The 19,522-nt window shown below is 40.4% G+C and overlaps 1 protein-coding gene, 1 long non-coding RNA gene and 1 pseudogene across 3 annotated transcripts in view; 2 read left to right on the forward strand and 1 right to left on the reverse strand.

Moving 5' to 3' along the window:
* SRBD1 (S1 RNA binding domain 1) overlaps window positions 1-127 on the reverse strand; it is a 177,188-nt gene extending 177,061 nt beyond the window's left edge. For both annotated transcript variants that reach the window (XM_019748647.2, XM_074331942.1), the window contains exon 1: window positions 5-127. The gene's annotated coding sequence lies outside the window, so the exon portion shown is untranslated. The remainder of the gene's footprint in view (window positions 1-4) is intronic.
* On the forward strand, window positions 99-19,132 carry LOC109456395 (uncharacterized). The gene is made up of 3 exons (XR_012496338.1): window positions 99-206; window positions 1,529-1,654; window positions 18,736-19,132. It is a non-coding gene; the product is annotated as an uncharacterized LOC109456395 (long non-coding RNA).
* On the forward strand, window positions 7,575-8,576 carry LOC109456394 (F-box only protein 16; annotated as a pseudogene).
* Window positions 19,133-19,522: the final 390 nt, after the last annotated feature.

The following is a 19,522-nucleotide window of genomic DNA, read 5'->3' on the forward strand; positions in this document are numbered from 1 at the left end:
TCACCTTCCCGCCCGGCGAGTCCGAGGGCCGGAGAGCCGGAGATTCTGCGTGTGGGTCTTCCGGTTCCCGCCGGAAGTTTTTCAAACGCCGGAAGTCCCTCCTCTCTTCTATGTGACTGGCAGCAAAGCCGCTGAGTTCCCGGAGCCGGGTGGAGCCAAGCCAGACAGAGGCGAGGCTAGAGCGACGGTCCCGTGGGAACCCTGAGGTGGGGCCCGAACTCGATCTCAGCGGATCCGGGTGGAGGTGGGGCCAGAGGTGCTGCAAATGTGGGCCCGCCTCCCTGTTTTTCTTTCTCTTGTTTCTCAACCTTCTTTACTCTCTTCATCTAGTCTCTTTTAAAGTCAAATAAGGATGTTTCTTTACATTATTTGTAATTTGCGGTAGAAAAATGAAAAACGGTCAAGCATTATTCTTTCTAAAGTCAGTTTTTAAATGTCGTTATTGAACTTCACAAGGGTGTTTTTAGCATATTGCATTATTTCCTAAGCCTCGAGATGAGGGTGTTATTCAGCCTTATTAAAATATCCAAATTTTCTGAATAAGGACTTCTGGGAAGACCTCACACACTCATCACTGTCTTACTCTCGTCTCAGGCAGCTTGTTGCACTGCCAAGTACACCAATTTGGAAACCTGGTTCTTTCAGGAACTTCCTAGTACACTTGGGCAAATCCTGTTTGTCTTTGAACCTGTTTCCACTGCCTTCCACTCCATTTTATCCCTTACCTGCCAAGGTATCCCATACAAGTCAGGGGTAGATAGATACTGAATTGGGACAAACACAGGTCCCAGTTACTTAACCCTGGGCAAGAATGGAAGAAACCTGCCCCATTTCACTTTCAGATTCTTGGAAAATGCTAATAACCTACTATCCTAGGTGAGCCCTTCTCCAGTTGCAGCATTTCTGTTTCTCTTCCCACAAAACACAAAAGTAGCTCCTGCTTTTTATTTCAATGACTTTCAAGTATCTTAATCTCACTGCCATGTCAGAAGACCTGTTTTTTAAATTAATCCAATTTAAAAGCCAAAAAGGCCTCCCCAACAATTCTTTCCCTTTGCCTTAAATACATTTTCTCAAAATCAGTTCTCAGTAGAAATGAAAAATGACTTGGTTTTGGGTGATGTGTTTTTTTTACAAGCATACTAAACTCTAAATTCACGAAAACAGCCAAAAAAATTAGATTGTAAGATTAGGGAAATAAGGCTGTTGTTAGTCTAGATTAGAATTCAGCAGATCAAAACCCCATGGATTTGTCTTAGAAGATTCTAAAAAGCAGCTTTCTGTGCTAATGACTCATGTCCAAAGACTGAGTACAGAATAACCGAGCAAGTTACTGAAATGACCCATGAGTGGGACGTGCTACATACAGATTCACCCAACATGAACATGAATTTCACTGGATCATTTTGTGATGTACAGGAAAATAAGGCTTTTTCAATTTAATAAGCCTGTTCTTCTATATCTAAGATCCTTGATAAGTAAGAATCGTTTTGTGACTTTTTTTTTCCTTCTTCTTCTTAATTTGCAGTCTTATGTCGCTGTTTGCAGTGGTTTCAGAAGTTCTGGAAGTGTCTGCCACAATCACAGTCTCCTCCACAATTTCCAGTTTTGGAAGAATACTAGAGAACACATTACAGTCCGGGATGATGGAAAGGTAAACCAGGTCATAAAGAACAATAGTAATTTACTATTCATCTACTTTTGATGTCAAATTGTGCTATACAGGTTTAAGGTAGGGGGTAAAATGGGTCAAGGTGAACCAATATTCTACAAAATCTTTTGACATAATTCCTGCCCCCAGAGGAATTACAAACAAGACTGGGGACTAGATACAGTCACAGGAGACAGAGACACATACAAGACAGTCTAGATTCAAGAGTTAGGTTACCCAGGGTGGTAGCTACACTACACAGAGAGGATGAGAGTAGGGATTGACCAGCATAGTTTTGGATTCCCCTCTCTTCCACCAGGGATATTTGCCTTTCAACTGGAGAAGAAAAAACTTTACTAAACTAAATAACCTAGTAAGATTTTAACATCAGACATCTGGGGAAAACAAAAGCTGGGGCAGAGTCCTCTAAAATTAATGTAGGTGGCGACCTCCTTCAAAAGCAAGTAAGACTGTCCAGAAAACATTTCCCTTGGAATTTTGCAAGAGAGCCATTCCCACTAAAAGCTGTCAAAGGACATTTGTAATCACTAAGTATAAAGCAAGCCGCACCACAAAAACTGCCTTTTCTCTCTAGGACCTTGCTCAATCTGTTGTTTACCTTTGGATTTTAAGTGCTGAATTCCAAGAAATTCATGAGGTTAGCCTGGAATAATCTGGACACACACCTTAGACTATATAATAGGGTTTGGGAGTAATGAAAACATATTTTGCACTTGCTTGGAGGTTATTTATTTTATTGCTTCAAAGCATACAACTCCTCATATGATATTCATTGGTATGTTACTATTTGTACGTTATTGTCTATGTTTTCAGGTCCTTTCCCTATGGGTTCTATCTCCCTAGGGAGACTAATAATAATAACTTACATTCATCAATCGCCTACCATGTGCCAGGCACTAAGTTAATGCTTTTACATGTATTTGTGTATTTAACTCACATATCAGCTCAATGAGATGTTGCTATTATCCTCTTTTTATAAAAGAGAAGACCAAGATATAGAAAAGTTAAATAACTCATCCAAAGTCACATCAGCTATAAAGCTTCAGATCCGGCATTGAACCCAGTACTCTTAAAGACATCCATATACCACTAAGTCAAAGCAAAGATCTTTCCTTTCTCCTCTTTGGTGGTTAGTGCAAAATTCTGAATCACTGAGATGCTAAGGAACTGTTAAGTCTCTAAATATACTACAGAAAATACTATCTACCCACTTAAAACATAATAAGGCTATTTTCTTTCCCTACAGACTTCAAACTAATCAAACTTTCACAGGAACAAAAATTCTTAATATGGATGCAACTGTTTGCACTATATTTTGCACCCACTAAATTGTGAGATACTTAGATCTAAGTCTTGGAAGTAAGTATTAGTCATTTTGGTCTCCCCTTCTCCAAATTCTCCCTCTGCCCACATACTGCCTAGCAACGCTTCACATATAATAAGTACTCGATAAAATAGTAGACTAACTCCTGGACTGAAGAATGTGCCTGGGGTAAAGAAAAATATTTCTTTGTACTGGAAAAGTAATCTAAAGCTCCTGCCACATAGAAGGTGGGTTATCATTTTAAAAATCAAGTGCACTTTTGGAAATTCAAACGAATTTTGTCTCTTAGAGCCAACCACCTAGCAAAGGCAAAAGAGTCTGTTTCAGATTAGAAAATGCGTATTAGCCCTGCCCATCCACTTTCCCACTGTCAGAAATTCTCATTCCTAAACACTAAAACTCATTGGTTTCAATGAGCTTCTCTCAATAATTCAGCTAGGAACTTAGAGATTTCCTGCTAAATATAAGAGATTGATAAACGGAGAGGGAATTGCCTCTGTTTCCCAGATGAGAAAGGGGCTTCTTGTTAAGTGAGGTTGAAACAGTGGGTAGATGGGTGCCCATACTTGGCCTGTCCTGTTACTTTTTCAGTCTTGCTGGGAGTAGCAGCATAATTCCAAAGTGCTAGTCTCGTGCTGAGCACATTGTTGTGGCCCAGAGTAAGTTTGTCAGTCTTATGTGTGAAAGAAAAAAGATTCAAGGAATTCAAATCTTGAGTTTTGAATCAATGTTGAATGGTTCTTGAAGAGGCATCCGTTAAGCCTGAGGAAGTTAATTGTACAGACTTTCAAAGAAATGGATATTAAGGCATCATTGAAAGGGATTACATACATTTAAATTTATTTTACGTGAAGGAAAAGCATGGGACCTGCATATTAAACTAGAATATAATTTCTATCTTCAGTTGAAAACTGAAACTTACAGTGTTTTTCCCAATTATTTTTTTCTTTTACAAATCCTCGAAGTACTTTGTAATGAATGCAATCAAAAGCAAGATTAAGAAAAAAATTCTAAAATACTGTATCTATTACATGGCTCACTGTTGCACTCATCACCTGCTTGGCAAATTCACTGGCGAAAAGACACTCAGTTGCATTCATGTGCAGATATACTGCAAAATTTTCTCCTGGTGAGTGTCTCATCTTCAAGTAGTGTCCCGGGACCACCTCAAAGGCCTAAAATATTTGTTTGAAAGCCTGAGCTCCAAGCATAGAACCTCCAGAGGGCTCATTAGGATCCTAACAATGGCATGGCTGCTTGGGTTGCAGCGTGAGGGTGGGGGGGGTGGGGGGGCAGATATATTTTGTTCATCACCACAGGGAGTGGTGTCTGAGATTGTACCTCAGAACTAGTACTTTCTAGTAACTTTGGTCCATCTTCCTGTTTAATGAGCTGGAACCATCCTGCGAATGGCTGGCTTGAAACAGTCATCCAGACTGCTTAGTCAGAATTGTAATACTAGAAGCTTCACACTAACTGGAATTCAAATTTGGACAAGCATTGTGTGTCAGGCCAGTCTACGTCTGTGTGTGTGTGTGTGTGTGTGTGTGTGTGTATTAAGTCTGGTTTACAGAGTATAATTTACATAACAGTAAAACTCAACTTTTTTATTGTGACAGACACATACAGTCATATAACCACCAGCACAATCAAGATATAAAACATTTCCATCACCTAGAAAAAATGCTCCTTTGTAGTCAATCTTCCCCCAACGCCCAGCCCCTGGCAACCACCCATTTTTTTTCTGTCCCAATAATTATACCTTTTCCAGATTGTCATACAAACATAATCACACCGTATGTAGCCATTTAAGTCTGGTTTATTGTACTTAATAGAATGTATTTGAGATCAACCCATGTTGTTGCATGTACCATTAGTTTGTTTCTTTTTATAGACGGTTAGTATTCCATTGTGTGGATGTACCAGTTTATCTCTTCAGCCGTTGATGGACATTTAGGTTTTCCCCCCACTCTTTGGCTATCATTAATAATGCTGCTATAAACATTCATGTACAAATTTTGTGTGGACATATGTTTTCATTTCTCTTGGGTAAATAAGTACCTAGGAATAGGGTTGCTGAGTTACATGGTGAGTGTTTACTTTTATAAGAAACTACTAAATTGTTTTCTAAAGTGGCTGTACCATTTTGCTTTCCTACCAGCAATGCATGAGACTTCTGGTTGTTCCACATCCTTGCCAGAACTTGATATTGTTGTGTTTGTTTGTTTTTTCTTTTTACCATTTAATTGGTGTTTAGGAGTATCTCATTAGGGTTTTAATTTGCATTTCCTTAATGACTAATGTAATGTGTTTATTTGTCACCTATATGTCCTCTTAGGTGAAATGTCTGTTCAAATATTTTGACAATTTTTAAATAGATTTTTTGAAGGTTGAATTATGAGAGTTCTTCATATATTGTGGATACGGGTCCTTTATCAACTATGACACTTAGCTTTAAGAGTTGTAAGTTATCACAGGCAGCTGCCAGCATACTAGCACACAGAAAAATGATTCCTTCTCTAGAATCTTTATCACAGCCAAGTGTCCCTCAAGAGGCTAGCTAACAGATGGTAGCAAAACTACCAACATTTTTACATACATGAATTTTCCTGAAACCAACATCACTGCAAACAGAAAACATGCTTTGAAGAAAAAAAAATGACCTGTTTCACAGGGAAAGATGATAAAAGTATAAGCTTAAAATACATGAATGTATCACCTTAAAGGAATGGTTTAAAATGGAAAAAGCTATAGCAAATGTTGTGGACAGTTAACTAAGCCATAGTGGTCACACAGCATAAGTAGGTATTTTGTTTAGACTGGACCATGATCTCAATATAAGAAAATCCAAATCACTTACCAAGAAACTCCAGTTAGATCCTGCAATTTAGGGAGTTTAGCAGAAGTAGGTATTGCATATATGACAGCCTCTCATAGCTTTCTGCCATGAGCTTTTGTCAGTTAGGATTCCCAGGTCTATAATTCCTATATATTTCAGGCCTCTTTCTAGATATCATTACCTAGTTCTGAAATTTTAATGCACATAAGAATCACCATCAGAGCTGTTTTAAAGTTTTGTTTCCTAGCCCCTAGTCTCCAAGATCCCGATGCGGTGAGTTTAAGGTGTTGTCTACCTGTGTGTGAGGGTTTCAGGTGATTCTGATGGGGTGTTCCTCACCTTGCAGAGAGACTGGCCTAATTCTTCCTGTGCATTGGATTTAGAAAACTTAGAGGGCTGAGCTGAGCTGGAGAACTGTGGTAGCTAAAGGTAGTGTTTTATGGTGCTTAACCTTAAACTTGCCCTTCTAAAAGGTAGACCAGATATTCATAGTTCCTGCTAGCCACACCAACTATTATGGTATACTTTATTAATTGAAAATAGCTTATACTTACAAATCGCTTACCATTTTTAAGATACTGTGCTAAGCTCTCTCTCTCTCTCTCTCTCTCTCTCTCTCTACACACACATATATAAAATAACCCTTTGAGACAGATAGGTGATACATTTATCCCCATTTTAAGATGATGAAATGAAAGCTTAGAGTTTAAGTAACTGACCCAAAAGTACAGAACACAATTAAATAAACGTATTACAAACACCAAGAAGAAAACAAGTTCTATGCAAAATAGTTATATCTCTACTTCAACTAAACCTTTATGTATTAGTTATCTATTGCTGCATAACAAATTACCCCAAAAAATATTATTTAATGTTGTAAATATTTTACATAATCTCCTGGTAAATAAGCTGGATGAACTGGAGTCAGAGAGACAGAGTCTGGATAAGTAACAGTGCATATTCAAAGATATATTAAAAATAATGTCTTCAAACATTATTTCATAGTAATCTTCCAATTATAAGATAAATAAGTTCTAGGGATGTAATATACAACATAATGAGTATAGTTAACAATATTATATTGTATATTTGAAAGTTACTAAGAGAGTAGATCTGAAAAGTTCTCATCACAAGGAAATATTTTGATAGTTGCACGTCAAATAATAAATCTTACTAAAAAGTAAACATATAAAATTAGGTCTTTCCTTATTCTGGGAAGTATTGTATTTTGTATCCCAACACACAAACCACCAAATATTGTTCATTTTATTGCTGGGTCCTGAAGCTTGCTTCACCTTGCACCAGCCTGCCGATAAGAGGTAACCATATAAGAGATGCCAACAGGAACTAATGGTAATCACCTTGGTACCTGCTCCTATTCACACCCAACCAGCACTGGCCTGAATCCCATTTCTGTCAACTTGAACAGCTTTGGTCCTGAAAATTCTACCTCTGTTCTGTATTAAACTTTATGAGTTCTTTTTGGAATAGGCCCAATAGCTCAGACTGGTTATCAATTATTTTTTGCCACCCAGGATTGTTAGGATTGATTTTGCTTACTTAAGATTTAATATTTTTTTGTGTATAAAACATTCAGAGTTTGACTACTGGAAACTAGGAGGGGTAAGGGCTGGGTAGAATCAAAGAAAAAGCAACTATGACACCAGCGCTTGAAGCTTAAAAAGGGAGACAAGCTGAAAGAGGTATAGTTTTCTTATGGAAGAATATCCAGTTATTTCATGATGGCATTTTCACCTCCAAAAAGCACTGATGGCCCCAAAATGCAGACAACAATGAGTACCAGCGCACCCCTAAACCATAAGCTTTTGAATGAAGAGCTCTGCTTGGAAAATAGTTTGACAAATGGGCTGACTCTCGAAGGAGAAGAATCCTGACAGGCCTGTTCGAACGCAGCTCCCTGTCACAGCAAAAGTTCTGCTATTGAAAGCATCAAGAAAAAATTCTAGCAGAAACTCTGGATTTTACTACCATGCTTCTAGGGGTGTTATCCTTATACACCTTTTCTTTCCTGGACCCCTGAAGCGTTGGTCTTTGTACACTGGTGAGCTGGCATTGGAAAACTTAACTGAGCTGGATCAGCTCCGGATGCTCAAATGTTTACAGTTTAATTGGTACATTATTTTTCTCCAACTCCCTTTGAGCAGAGAATATGGAAGAAGCACTACGTCCAAATGGTGAGAGAACTTCGTGTTACCAAGCCTAAGTCACGTCCACAAAGATAGGTTTGTGATCGCTGATGTTCAACCAGTCACAGGCAATTCTCCAGAGGGAAAGCAGTCTCCTTCACCAGTTTTCCTATCCCCTTCCTCTCTAAGAAAGAAGAATCAGACAAGGGAGGAAGAACTCCCACCCTGGCAATCCCCTGACAAGCATCTGACTGATATCATCCACTTCAATTACCTGGACAGCTGTGACCCCATCAAGGCCATCTGGCACGGAAGAAGGAGAAGACATGAAATGACCCCAGATTCCAGCCGACAGTTACATGATAAAAAAGTAAGTTGCAGGACAGATGTAAGCTAAGAAAAGCACAGGCACTGATATCCCTAAGAGCGGAACTCAGCTTTGCTCTGCAGTTTCCAGCTCATCTCAGCTGGCCTCCTTGGTTTTTGGGGCTCCCCACCACCAAGGCAACAACGCAAGTTCTCCTGCAGCACCTTCAGAGATACTCTTGGCCTTGGTCGTTCCCCATCCAGGCTCCAGAACTGAAGCTGATTTAAAAATGTGAAAAGATTTTCTAGAAATTACAAGATGCTCTGCATGTTGGAGAATTGGATGTTACTTGGCTCCTGTATTAGAAACTGTTAGTTTAGGTACCTTATTGTGAAGGTGAATTCTACAGTATTTCATGAATAAATGCCATGAACATTTATTCATGGCATAAATGTTGATTTATTTACAAACTTAAATGAAAATGTGGCGATAGATAGCATGGAGTTGATAAAGGGACATGTGGTAGCACCACTGGTAATATTGGGCATGTGGGCTAGGGTCCCACAAGGGTGTAGGCAGAACACTCCCAAGGCTGCTTGACCAGTTTAATGATGGGCTGTTTACCATGGTGTCTTAATTTGTTAGGCCTTCCGTAACAAAGTACCACTGTCTTAGTCCATTTGAGCTGCTATAACAAAAATACCATAGATGGGTGGCTTATAAACAACAGCGTTTTCCTCACAGTTCTGGAGATTATACATTTGAAATGAGGAATTGTGCCTGATATTCAAGCAATGGATGGGCTTTAAAGAGTTATTCAAAAACAGAAAATTTACTTGGCTGCAAAAATGTTAGTCATACATTCTAAACTAAACCACCTACTCATGTAACTATTTCAAGGTCCCAGAAGTTACCATTCTAGGATATTTATATACCTAAGTAAGGCAGAAAGATAGAGGAAAAAAAATACTCAGAGTGGTCTGGGAAGTGTCTATTTTCATTTTTAAATATCATCATCAACAGGAATGCATTAGCAACACTGTTTTAATGACATGTGTAACTTGCCAGCAATTTACAGTCACTCATTGCAGTTGCCGCCTGGTTCATTTAGCAAACACCATGTATGAACTATCATAGTAACATACAGAAATCAGTTGCATTTCTATATGCTAACGATGAAATATTTAAAACAGAAATAAATAAAGGAAGGCTCTTACAACCTATGAAGTAATGGATAGACCTTTATGTGAGTCCAGCAGGCAAAAAAAAAAATAGAGTTAGGTTTAAATTCTCATTTATGAAGCATTTTCGAACAGTAATAAGTGTCCTATATGAGGAGGGGACCCTTAAGAAGAGTAACAGAAGGATCCCAGCATACATGTGATGGCACTGTCAGAAATTTTGTTGCGTAGGTTCCTACATAGGAACAAAGGATGTCTCCTTAGGGACATCCAAAGGCATTCTCTCCCCATCCCGGTCCTCACTCTGTTACATAGAGTCCTGTTTTAGGATATGCAATTGCAACTCAGTGGACCACAGCTGAGCTAATAGTGTTAGAGAGTTGTTCTCGCTACATCAAACTACAAGCTATTGGAGTTCGGAATCTCTGACCATGCTGAAGCTGAACAATGAGATGACAGCTAACATCCTGGTGGGACAAGGATTTTCGCCATGATATCATTTACCTCTGCACTAGCTTCTAGAGTTTTCAGTGTACTTTCATATACCTTCATTTGTTTTAAGATCAACTGAATAGGTGGCAGGAATGACTTCTCTTTTCTGTACATATGAGGACACTCAAGCTTGTTGTCATTAAGTGATTCACTCCAGGTCACACAGCTGGTAACTGGTCAAGCAGGGACTTAGAACTGGATTTGGTCCATGTTGTAGGAGAAATGTCACAAGGACAGTTGAACTGCTGGTATATAGATCCTGCTGGGAAGTGATCAGAGGAGGTTTTGGTAAATTCCAAAGCTAACTAGAGCAAACAAACCAGTGAGGGAGAGACTAGTCTTAATGCCTATTCCCAGAACAGCGTTCCGGAGATAGCTTTCCAACTGCGCCTTCTGAACCAAGCTTACTAGCTGAAGAAACAAGTGTGTGGTTGCTCGATCTCCTAAGAGAGATAGGAGGCAGTGAGGAGGAAGCAAGATTTTCCCAAAATATGGGTGCAAGAGAGAAATTGGTGATAATAACCAAGAAATTGGGGGTTTAAAAATGTATACTCCTTATGGCAAGCTTAATTCTTTTCTCTTAAAAGTTTAGCTGGTGCTCCTGGGAAAAGTCTTATAAGGATTGGGGGAAAAGGAGACTCTGGCTCTGTTCCTAGTCATGTTACCCCAAAAGCTACTGGCCCGGTTCAAACAGGGTGAGCATATCTTTTCCAGGGTAGTGTGTCCTGCAGGCTGAGGGCCGGTGGACCAGAAGCACGGGGAAGTGGAATAGAAAAAGTCCACAGCATGGCCGCCTTTTTCAAATAGACTTTTGGCTCCCACCTGTACTGGTTGCCAGACCTGGTTTGGAACAGACCCCGAAGCCCAAGATAGACAACTACTCTTTTCATTTCCAAGTGACCTGTGGTCCCAGAGTAACTGAGCAGCTCAGGTGTCCAGTGAGCCATGTTAAAGCTCTGTGTCATTTCATATTCACACTGGCATTTCTCCTTAACATTGAGCCCAGACCCATTTCATCAGAGGGTTGATTGCTCCTTTCCAGGGATTCTAGAGACATTCTGCTGCCTGTGGGGAAAGAGCAACAGAAAAGCATGAATCCAGTGCTTCCTTCATTCATCCTTCACCTTCAAGCTTGAGCCTTTTCTAACTTCCACAGGGAGGGAGCGATTTCTTGTGTAGAAAACATGGGCTTTGGAGCCAAATAGACCACCTTGAATCCTGTTTCTATCACTTATAAACTGTGTGATCATGGGCACATGACACCCCCTCTGAACCTCAGTTTCCCCATATCTAAAATGGGAACAATACTACTCTTATCTCTTGCAATTTCTGTGAGAATTGAATGAGATTGTGTATGTAAATACCTAACACAAGGCCAGCTCACAGTACTTGCACAACACTCATTAGTTCCTTTGCCCCAAACTTGTATTCCTAGCTCTTTGCTAGTCTCCAGCTGTATCAGTTTCTTGGGCAGAGTCATAGTCACTGGGGGAGAGAATCTATCAAGTGTGTCCTTCCTCTTATGGAAACTTGTAGGCTCATAGAGAGACAGGGCCCTCTGAGTGGTACCCCCCAGGAATGAGAAAACGTGGACTGAACAATCCATCATACTGTTTCCTCTGACTTCATTGTGTCCCAGGGTAGACATCAAAGACAAATGGCCAAGGTGAGGAGCAACATCTGTAGCCAGCGTTGGCATGCAGTATGTGGCTAGGAGGAGTTACAAGTTCGTCTCTGAATATAGAGCAAGGCACAAGCTAACTGGCCCCCGCAGGGTCAAGGCTGGGGCTCTGAAGAAAGGTGAACCCTTGCAGAGTTAGGGAACTCCTTGTCATGACGCAAAGACTTCCTTTTCTGGGTCTTAGTTTCATTTAAACACTCAGGAAGCCCATGCCATGTGTCTTAGTTTCCTGTGGCTGCTACGACAAATTACCATAAGCTGAGGGTTTTAAAGCACCAGAAACTTTATTGTCCTAGTTCTGGAGGCCAGCAGTCTGAACTCAAGGTGTCACTAGGGCCTTAACTCCCTCTAGAGTCCATTGGGGAGAATCCTTCCTGCCTCTTTCAGCTTCTAAGTGTTGCCAGCATTCTTTGTCCTCCTTGGCTTGTAGCCTCATCACTCCAATCTCTGCCTCTGTCTTCACATCACCTTCTCCTCTGTGCCTGTTTCAGTCTCCCTCTGCTTCACTTATAAAATACTTGTCATTGAATTGAGGACTCACCTAGATAATCCACGATGATCTCTTATCTCAGATCTTTAACCTAATTATATCTGCAAAGACCCTTTTTCCAAATAAGGTAACAGTCATAAATTCCAAGGATTAGGTCCCAGAGATTAGGACAGGACATATCCTTGGTGGTGGTGGTGGGGGCTCCCTGCAGCCCCCTCCACCACTTCAGCCCTTTTCCAGAGCTGATCAACTGACTCACGACAGTGGGAGTCCAGGTATTACTCCTTCCAGGGGCATCTACATTATAAATGTCACACAGACCAAAAAGAAGAGGGCAGTGATTAATTCAAAAGGAAAAATAATCCTAAGAGTAGCACTTCAGGCATTACCAAAGAACTGTTTCACATTTTCTTCCCGGAAAGGTCTCCCACTCCCCGACTCCCACCTCTTACTGTATAGTTTCATGTCATATACTCATTCCTCAACTAATCACAGAAAAAGGGAATGCATGATACATCCCATAATTGGCTTAGAGCCTCAATCTGATCAGAAATTCACTCTTGGGGCTGGGGAAGCAGGGAGGACCCAGCCACTGAGAAACAGATAACGTCCCATCAATAGCAGAACAATACAATCCTAACCATGCATACTCCTCTGCCACATGCAACCTAACTAGTTGGGGGCATTTGGCTTCGAAGATGCAAAAAACCGTTTGTCACTTCTGCATGTGCTGTCCTGACACTTCTGAAATGCGACAGGATATGGGAGAAGGCATTTGAATGAAGTGCAACTGGATCACTTTTTTTCGACATTCTTTCAAAAGACACCTACCTTGTCAGAAGGCAAATACCTGAATAGCTAAATATATCCACTCACTATTTCAAAAATACGAAGGATTCACAGCACCAGGAAAAACGTTCTTTTCTGTTCAGAACTCAGAATGTCTCCTTAAAAGAATGATTGGCTATTCAGATATGGCTGAAAATGGGTTGGCAAGAAGTTAGAGGAAGAAAGACCAAGGCCTCTGCATTTAAATCAGCCTGGAGATTTCAGGGAAATTAGCCATTTTTGACTCAGCCTGACTTTGAATCTACGACCTGCAGGTAAAGAGTAATCTTTTTCCCTCCAGAGGAAATGTCAAAATGCACTTTTCACAGAGCAGTCCTTGCCAGATTTAGAAAAAGACATTACAGATGCCAAGCTATATTTGAATTTCAGAGCGACAATGAATATTTTTTAATAAATTATATCCCATGTAATATTTGGGGTGTTATTGTGCTAAATATTAATTCATTTTTTTTACCTTAAATTCCAATTTAACTGGATATCTTATATGTTATCTGGCAAGCCTAGTGGGCCCAACTAGATTTTATGTATTTAGTACAATAACAATCACAGTCCCAGCAGGATTTTTTTGTATATACAGGCAAGCTGCTGAGTCTAAACTATAATGGAAAGGCAAAGGACCTAGAATAGCCAAAATAATTTTGAAAAAGAAAAGGAGAGTTAGAGGACTAACATTTCTCGATTTTAAAACTTAATTTAATGCTAAGTAACCAAGACAATGTGACATTGTGAAAATTTAGACACAAAGATTAATGTAACAAAATAAGAGAGTCCAGAAATAGGTCCTCACAAATATGATCAATTGATTTTTTTTTTAAAGATTTTATTGGGGAAGGGGAACAGGACTTTATTGGGGAACAGTGTGTACTTCCGGGACTTTTTTCTAAGTCAAGTTGTTGTCCTTTCAGTCTTAGTTGTGGAGGGTGCTGTTCAGCTTCAAGTTGTCTTTTCAATCTTAGTTGTGGAGGGCGCAGCTCAGCTCCAGGTCCCGTTGCCATTGCTAGTTGCAGGGGGTGCAGCCCACCATCCCTTGCAAGAGTTGAACCGACAACCTTGTGGTTGAGAGCCCACTGGCCCATGTGGGAATCAAACCGGCAGCCTTCGGAGTTAGGAGCACAGAGCTCTAACTGCCTGAGCCACCGGGCCGGCCTCCAGTCAATTGATATTTTAAGATAGATTGTTTTATTAATATAAAGTTCACATAACATAAAATTCACCATTGTAATAATTTTAAAGTGTATAATTCATGATCAACTGATTATTGACAAAGGTATGAAGGCAGTTCAGTAGATGAAGGGTAGTCCTTTTAACAAATGAAACAGCTACACATCCATATGCAAAAAATGAACCTGCACATAAAGGTATAATTTATAGGAAAAATTACCTAAAATGGATCATAGGTCTAAATATAAAACCAAAAAGTATTAATATAACATTTTTATTTAAAAAATCATAGGAGAAAAAGATTGTAACCTTGAGTTAGACAAAAAGTTCTTAGATGTGACAAAAAAGATACATAAGAGGAAAGAAAAATGACAAATTGGACTTCATCAAAACTAAAACTTTCTGCAAAAGGCATTGTTAAGAGAATTAAAAGACAAGCTAAAAACTGGGAGCAAATATTAATAAATCACATATCTAACAAAGGACTTGTATCCAGAATATGTAATAAACTTTAAAATTTAACAATAGGAGAACAACCACCTCATTTTTTAAAAAATAGGCAAAATATTTGAATAAACATGTCACCAAAGAAGATATAGGGATGGCTGCTAAGTACATGAAAAGATGCTCAACATCATTAGTCTTTATGAAAATGTAAATTAAAATCACAATGAAATACCACTATACACCGATTAGAATGACTAAAGTTAAAACAACAGCAAATCTAACTAAAAACACCAAGAGCTGGTGCGGATGTAGAACAACCAGAACTCCCATACATTGACGGGAATTCAAAATGGTACAGATACTCTGAAAACAACTTGGAAGTTTCTTATAAAGTTAAGTATATATTTACTGTTTAATCCAGCAGTCCCACTCTTAGATATTTACCCTTAACAAATGAAAATTCATGCTCACGCCACCAACTGAATGGGAGAAGATTTTTGCAAACTGTGCCTCTGATAAGGGGCTAATATCCAGAATATACAAGGAACTCATGCAACTCAACAACAAAAAAAACAAACAACCCAATTGAAAAATGGGCAGAGGACCTGAAGAGACATTTCTCCAAAGAGGACATACAAATGGCAAATAGACATATGAAAAAATGCTCAACATCACTAATCATCAGAGAAATGTAAATAAAAACCACAATGAGATATCACCTCACCCCAGTCAGAATGGCTATCATCAACAAGACAAATAGTAACAAGTGTTGGAGAGGCTGTGGAGAAAAAGGAACCCTCATACACTGTTGGTGGGAATGCAGACTGGTACAGCCATTATAGAAGGCAGTGTGGAGGTTCCTCAAAAAATTACGAATAGAATTACCATATGACCCAGCAATCCCTCTCCTGGGTATCTATCCAAAGAATCTGAAAACATTTATACATAAAAACACGTGTGCTCCGGTGTTCACTGCAGCTTTGTTTACGGTGGCCAAGACATGGAAACAAACAAAATGTCTCCTTCGATAGATGAATGGATAAAGAAGTTGTGGTATATATACACAATGGAATACTATTTGGCGGTAAGAAAAGATGATATAGGAACATTTGTGACAACATGGATGGATCTTGAGAGTGTAATGCTGAGCGAAATAAGTCAGACAGAAAAAGCAGAGAACCATGTGATTTCACTGATATGTGGTATATAAACCAAAAACAACAAAAGAACAACACAAACAAATGAGAAACAGAAACTCATAGACATAGACAATAGTTTAGTGGTTACCAGAGGGTAAGGGGATTGGGGGGTGGGAGATGAGGGTAAGGGGGATCAAATATATGGTGATGGAAGGAGAACTGACTCTGGGTGGTGAACACACAATGGGATTTATAGATGACGTAATACAGAATTGTACACCTGAAATCTATGTAATTTTACTAACAATTGTCACCCCAATAAATTTAAAAAAATAAATTAAAAAAAGAAAAGAAAAAAGAAAATTCATGCTCACACAAAAACCCAGACATGAATGTTTACAGCAGCTTTATTCCTAATCACCACAAACCAGAAACACCCCAAATACCCTTCGAGAGTGAATGGCTAAGTAAAACAGTACGTTTATTCAATGATTCACTACTCAGCGATATGAAGGAACAAACTATTGATAACACTCAACATGATGAAGCTCAAAAACATTTTGCTGAGGGAAAGTGACAACAGATGACATACAGCATGCTTCCGTGTAGACGACATTCTGGAAAAGGCATCACCATGGGGATGAAGAACTGCTCAGCGGTTGCCAAAGGTCAGGCGCTGTCAGATTTTCACTGTCAACGGTAAAACAAGGGGATTTGGGGAGTAATGGGACCGCTCTGTATTCTGATTGGGCTAGTGGTTGCAGAAATCTATACAAGTGTTAAATCTCATAGAAATGTACACATACACGTACATTTCACTCTTTGTAAATGAAATTAAAAGAGGATACATATGTCAAATATGAGTGCTCAGAGCTTCAAAATGTTAAGGATGCACCATCGAAAAAGTTTGGAACTGGCACACAGGCCCCTCATTTTACAGTTGCAGAAACTGAGGCCAGAAAGTACAAATATCTTAATCAAGGCCAAAAGAAGTATGAAGCAACCACACCAGTGGATTTTCTCTTGGGAAATATCTCTGATGCCAGTCTCACCCCAGGCCCACGCAGCCAGGTTTAATTTGGCCTGTTTTTCTTTAGACAGTTTCTAAGTTCAGAGTTTTCTGTGAGAGACAGAATAGAAACATTGTTACATAAGCAAGTTAAAACAAAATCAGTATGAATGAAAAGATATGTATCCTATTGCATAGTGTGTGCGCTCAGCATGAGCCCAGCTTCTGATGGATGGACCTATGGCTCTTAGGAGATCTCTCCTAATTATTGCCGGATGCCTGAGATTGCAAAACAAACAAATGGTGGGCTCTGGACCTAGAAAGACCACTTGTGTCTGAGTCCAGGCTCTGCCACCTACAAGCAGTGAGACCCTGGGTATATTGCTTAGCTTTTCTTTATCTCAGTTGCTTCATCTATAGACAGCACCCTAATTGTTTGTGCTACCAAGAGATTAAAAAAAAAAAATCTCACCTGCAATTGTTGTAGGACATAGTACTTTTTTTTTCATCATGCATTATAAAATGTTGAAATGTGACTGTAAAAATGTGTCTTAGAACTGGGGAAATATGGTCATGCCTACTTCATTGGGTTGTTTTGGTGATTAAAAGAATTGTGAAATATTACTGCCTGGCACATAGTTCTCAACCAATAGTTGTTAGCTTTTATTATTGTTATTGTTACTACTACTACTATTACTATTTTTAAGAAATGAATATTGGAACTTGCATTGCAGTACATTGTAAAACGCCCCTCTCGCTGCACCCTGCCTTCTGCATACCTTACCCACTTCACTGTTGAATTTTCGTGCTCCGGTGCCCGTGAATGCAGAATGTGTGGATGTCACCAGGGGAAAATGTGGGAAACATTTACCACTTCTCTGTTTCTCTTGCTAGAGAAAAACCACAATGACGCGCTACATGTTGTGTTGGCTAGGTCAATTCTCGCACTGGCACTGTTCTTGCAAGGTCAGTTCTTGAACTGTTCACAACTCGTAGGAACACTGGTTCCCATGAGATGAGGGAGTCAGGGTGGGATCTTGAACTAATAGAGCAGTGTGTGTGTATGTCAAGCCTGTGCTGAAGGACGGGGGACAGGAGGCCTTGTCTGGGGTGGCAAGAACATACACCTGACCTACAGTTACGGGTATGTCACTTGCCAACCATGGAATGTTAGGCAAGTGGTTCAATGGCATTTCTGTCTCAGTTTCTTCTGAGACAGAGATAGTTACTACTCTACAGTCATTGAGTGGGTACACATAAATTAGGGCTCCAGTTGGGTTAACTGGCTGGAAAACTCAACCATGGTTTCAAGAGGAAGCTGGTTAACCACATGATTTGTTTCCTTATTATTTCTATTTTATTCATGTTCCTTGAATTTTTTTCCTGCAGTCCTCTGTCTTATTGTAGGAAGGAGTAGTGTATAGGGGGACACCCCAGACCTGGTCTCAGGGCCATTCTTAGTAGGGTGCTGGTCCCAGAGCAAATCTCTTTGTGCGCCCGCACCCTTCACACCAAAATCCCATTATCCAGGAGCCACCTGGTTAAAAGGCTACTTTGGGGGAGCTATCTCTGCTAGAGATAGAAAGGAGCAAAAAATGAAATGTTCCTTAGGGATTGAGTACAGTATAGAAAGGAATTTCCTGAGAACTACTCAGTGACAGGTACTATACCTCTCCCGTAATACAAAATACATTGTTATTCTACAAGGTAGTTGTTACAAACTGCTCTCGTTGTTACATTTGAATACACCAGGGTCCATTGAGAGGCAGATAATTTGCCCAAGATCCTAGAACTAAGTCCCTGAGTTTCCAAGCTGCATTCCACGCCACTGTGCTGTGCTCAAGTGACAGGCACTGCACCCTAGCCCGATGGGATTGCACAGGCGATGGAGGAATGATGCTTGTCCTGTCTTCCTTCCTCAGTGGTTGTGGGTTTGGTGGCAAAAAAGTTGAGTGAACCCTTGGCTGATGGCCTCTGTGTTTTGTTTTGTTTTTCAGAAAAGGAAGCCCATTTATCTGCTGGAATGAGAGGAGCAACCTCTGAGGGGGCCCCTATCCCCTCCCACTCCCAATACTTCCCATTCTGGGGTGAAGTCTCCGGTGGGGTTCCTAGGCCATTTCTCACAACCCTCATCTCAGCTTCAGGAACTGACGCACAGTCTAAATGAAGTCTTCCTCAAGGCCTCCAATATTCCTTTACCTTCAACTTCTAGCTTCTCTAACACCTGGACTGCGTCTCCTTCATCTCTTTTTTTCTGATCCCAGCATGGATCTAACTGATAAATGGATGGCCTGTTGCTCTACTGCAGCGATAGGAACAGAATTCTTTCTTCACTTTGAGAAACCTAGTTGTTGTTTTTTTTTTAAAAAAAAGGACAGCACAGTTTTTTCATGCAGCAGGTATGCATTTGTCTGACTGCATTTGCCCCCTGCTCATGGTGGGCATGTAGGTAAAGCCAATGGTCGCCTGCCATGCAGTCTGCTCCTTGACCTAAGTAATCCTACCGTTTCCAGCCAGAGCCCAGGAAGCCCAGGCGGTTTAGAACCGCGGTAGGAACCGGGCTGGGCGGGTCAGGCCCGCCAGAGGGCGCTGTCGGCTCGCGGAGCCAGGCGTGGTGGCCATGGGCCGCGAGGTGCCGTCGCGACGCCACTCAGCTGCCTGGTGACTGCCGAACTACAGTACCCGGTTGCGGTGGAGTGCGGCAAGCCAACCATCGCTAAGGCGCTCATCTGAGCAAGGAAGGAACTACCAAGATTTGTGACGTTGTTTCAACGTGCCATCCTT

The sequence above is a fragment of the Rhinolophus sinicus genome, linkage group LG05 (assembly GCF_036562045.2).
Source record: "Rhinolophus sinicus isolate RSC01 linkage group LG05, ASM3656204v1, whole genome shotgun sequence".
NCBI lineage: Eukaryota > Metazoa > Chordata > Mammalia > Chiroptera > Rhinolophidae > Rhinolophus > Rhinolophus sinicus.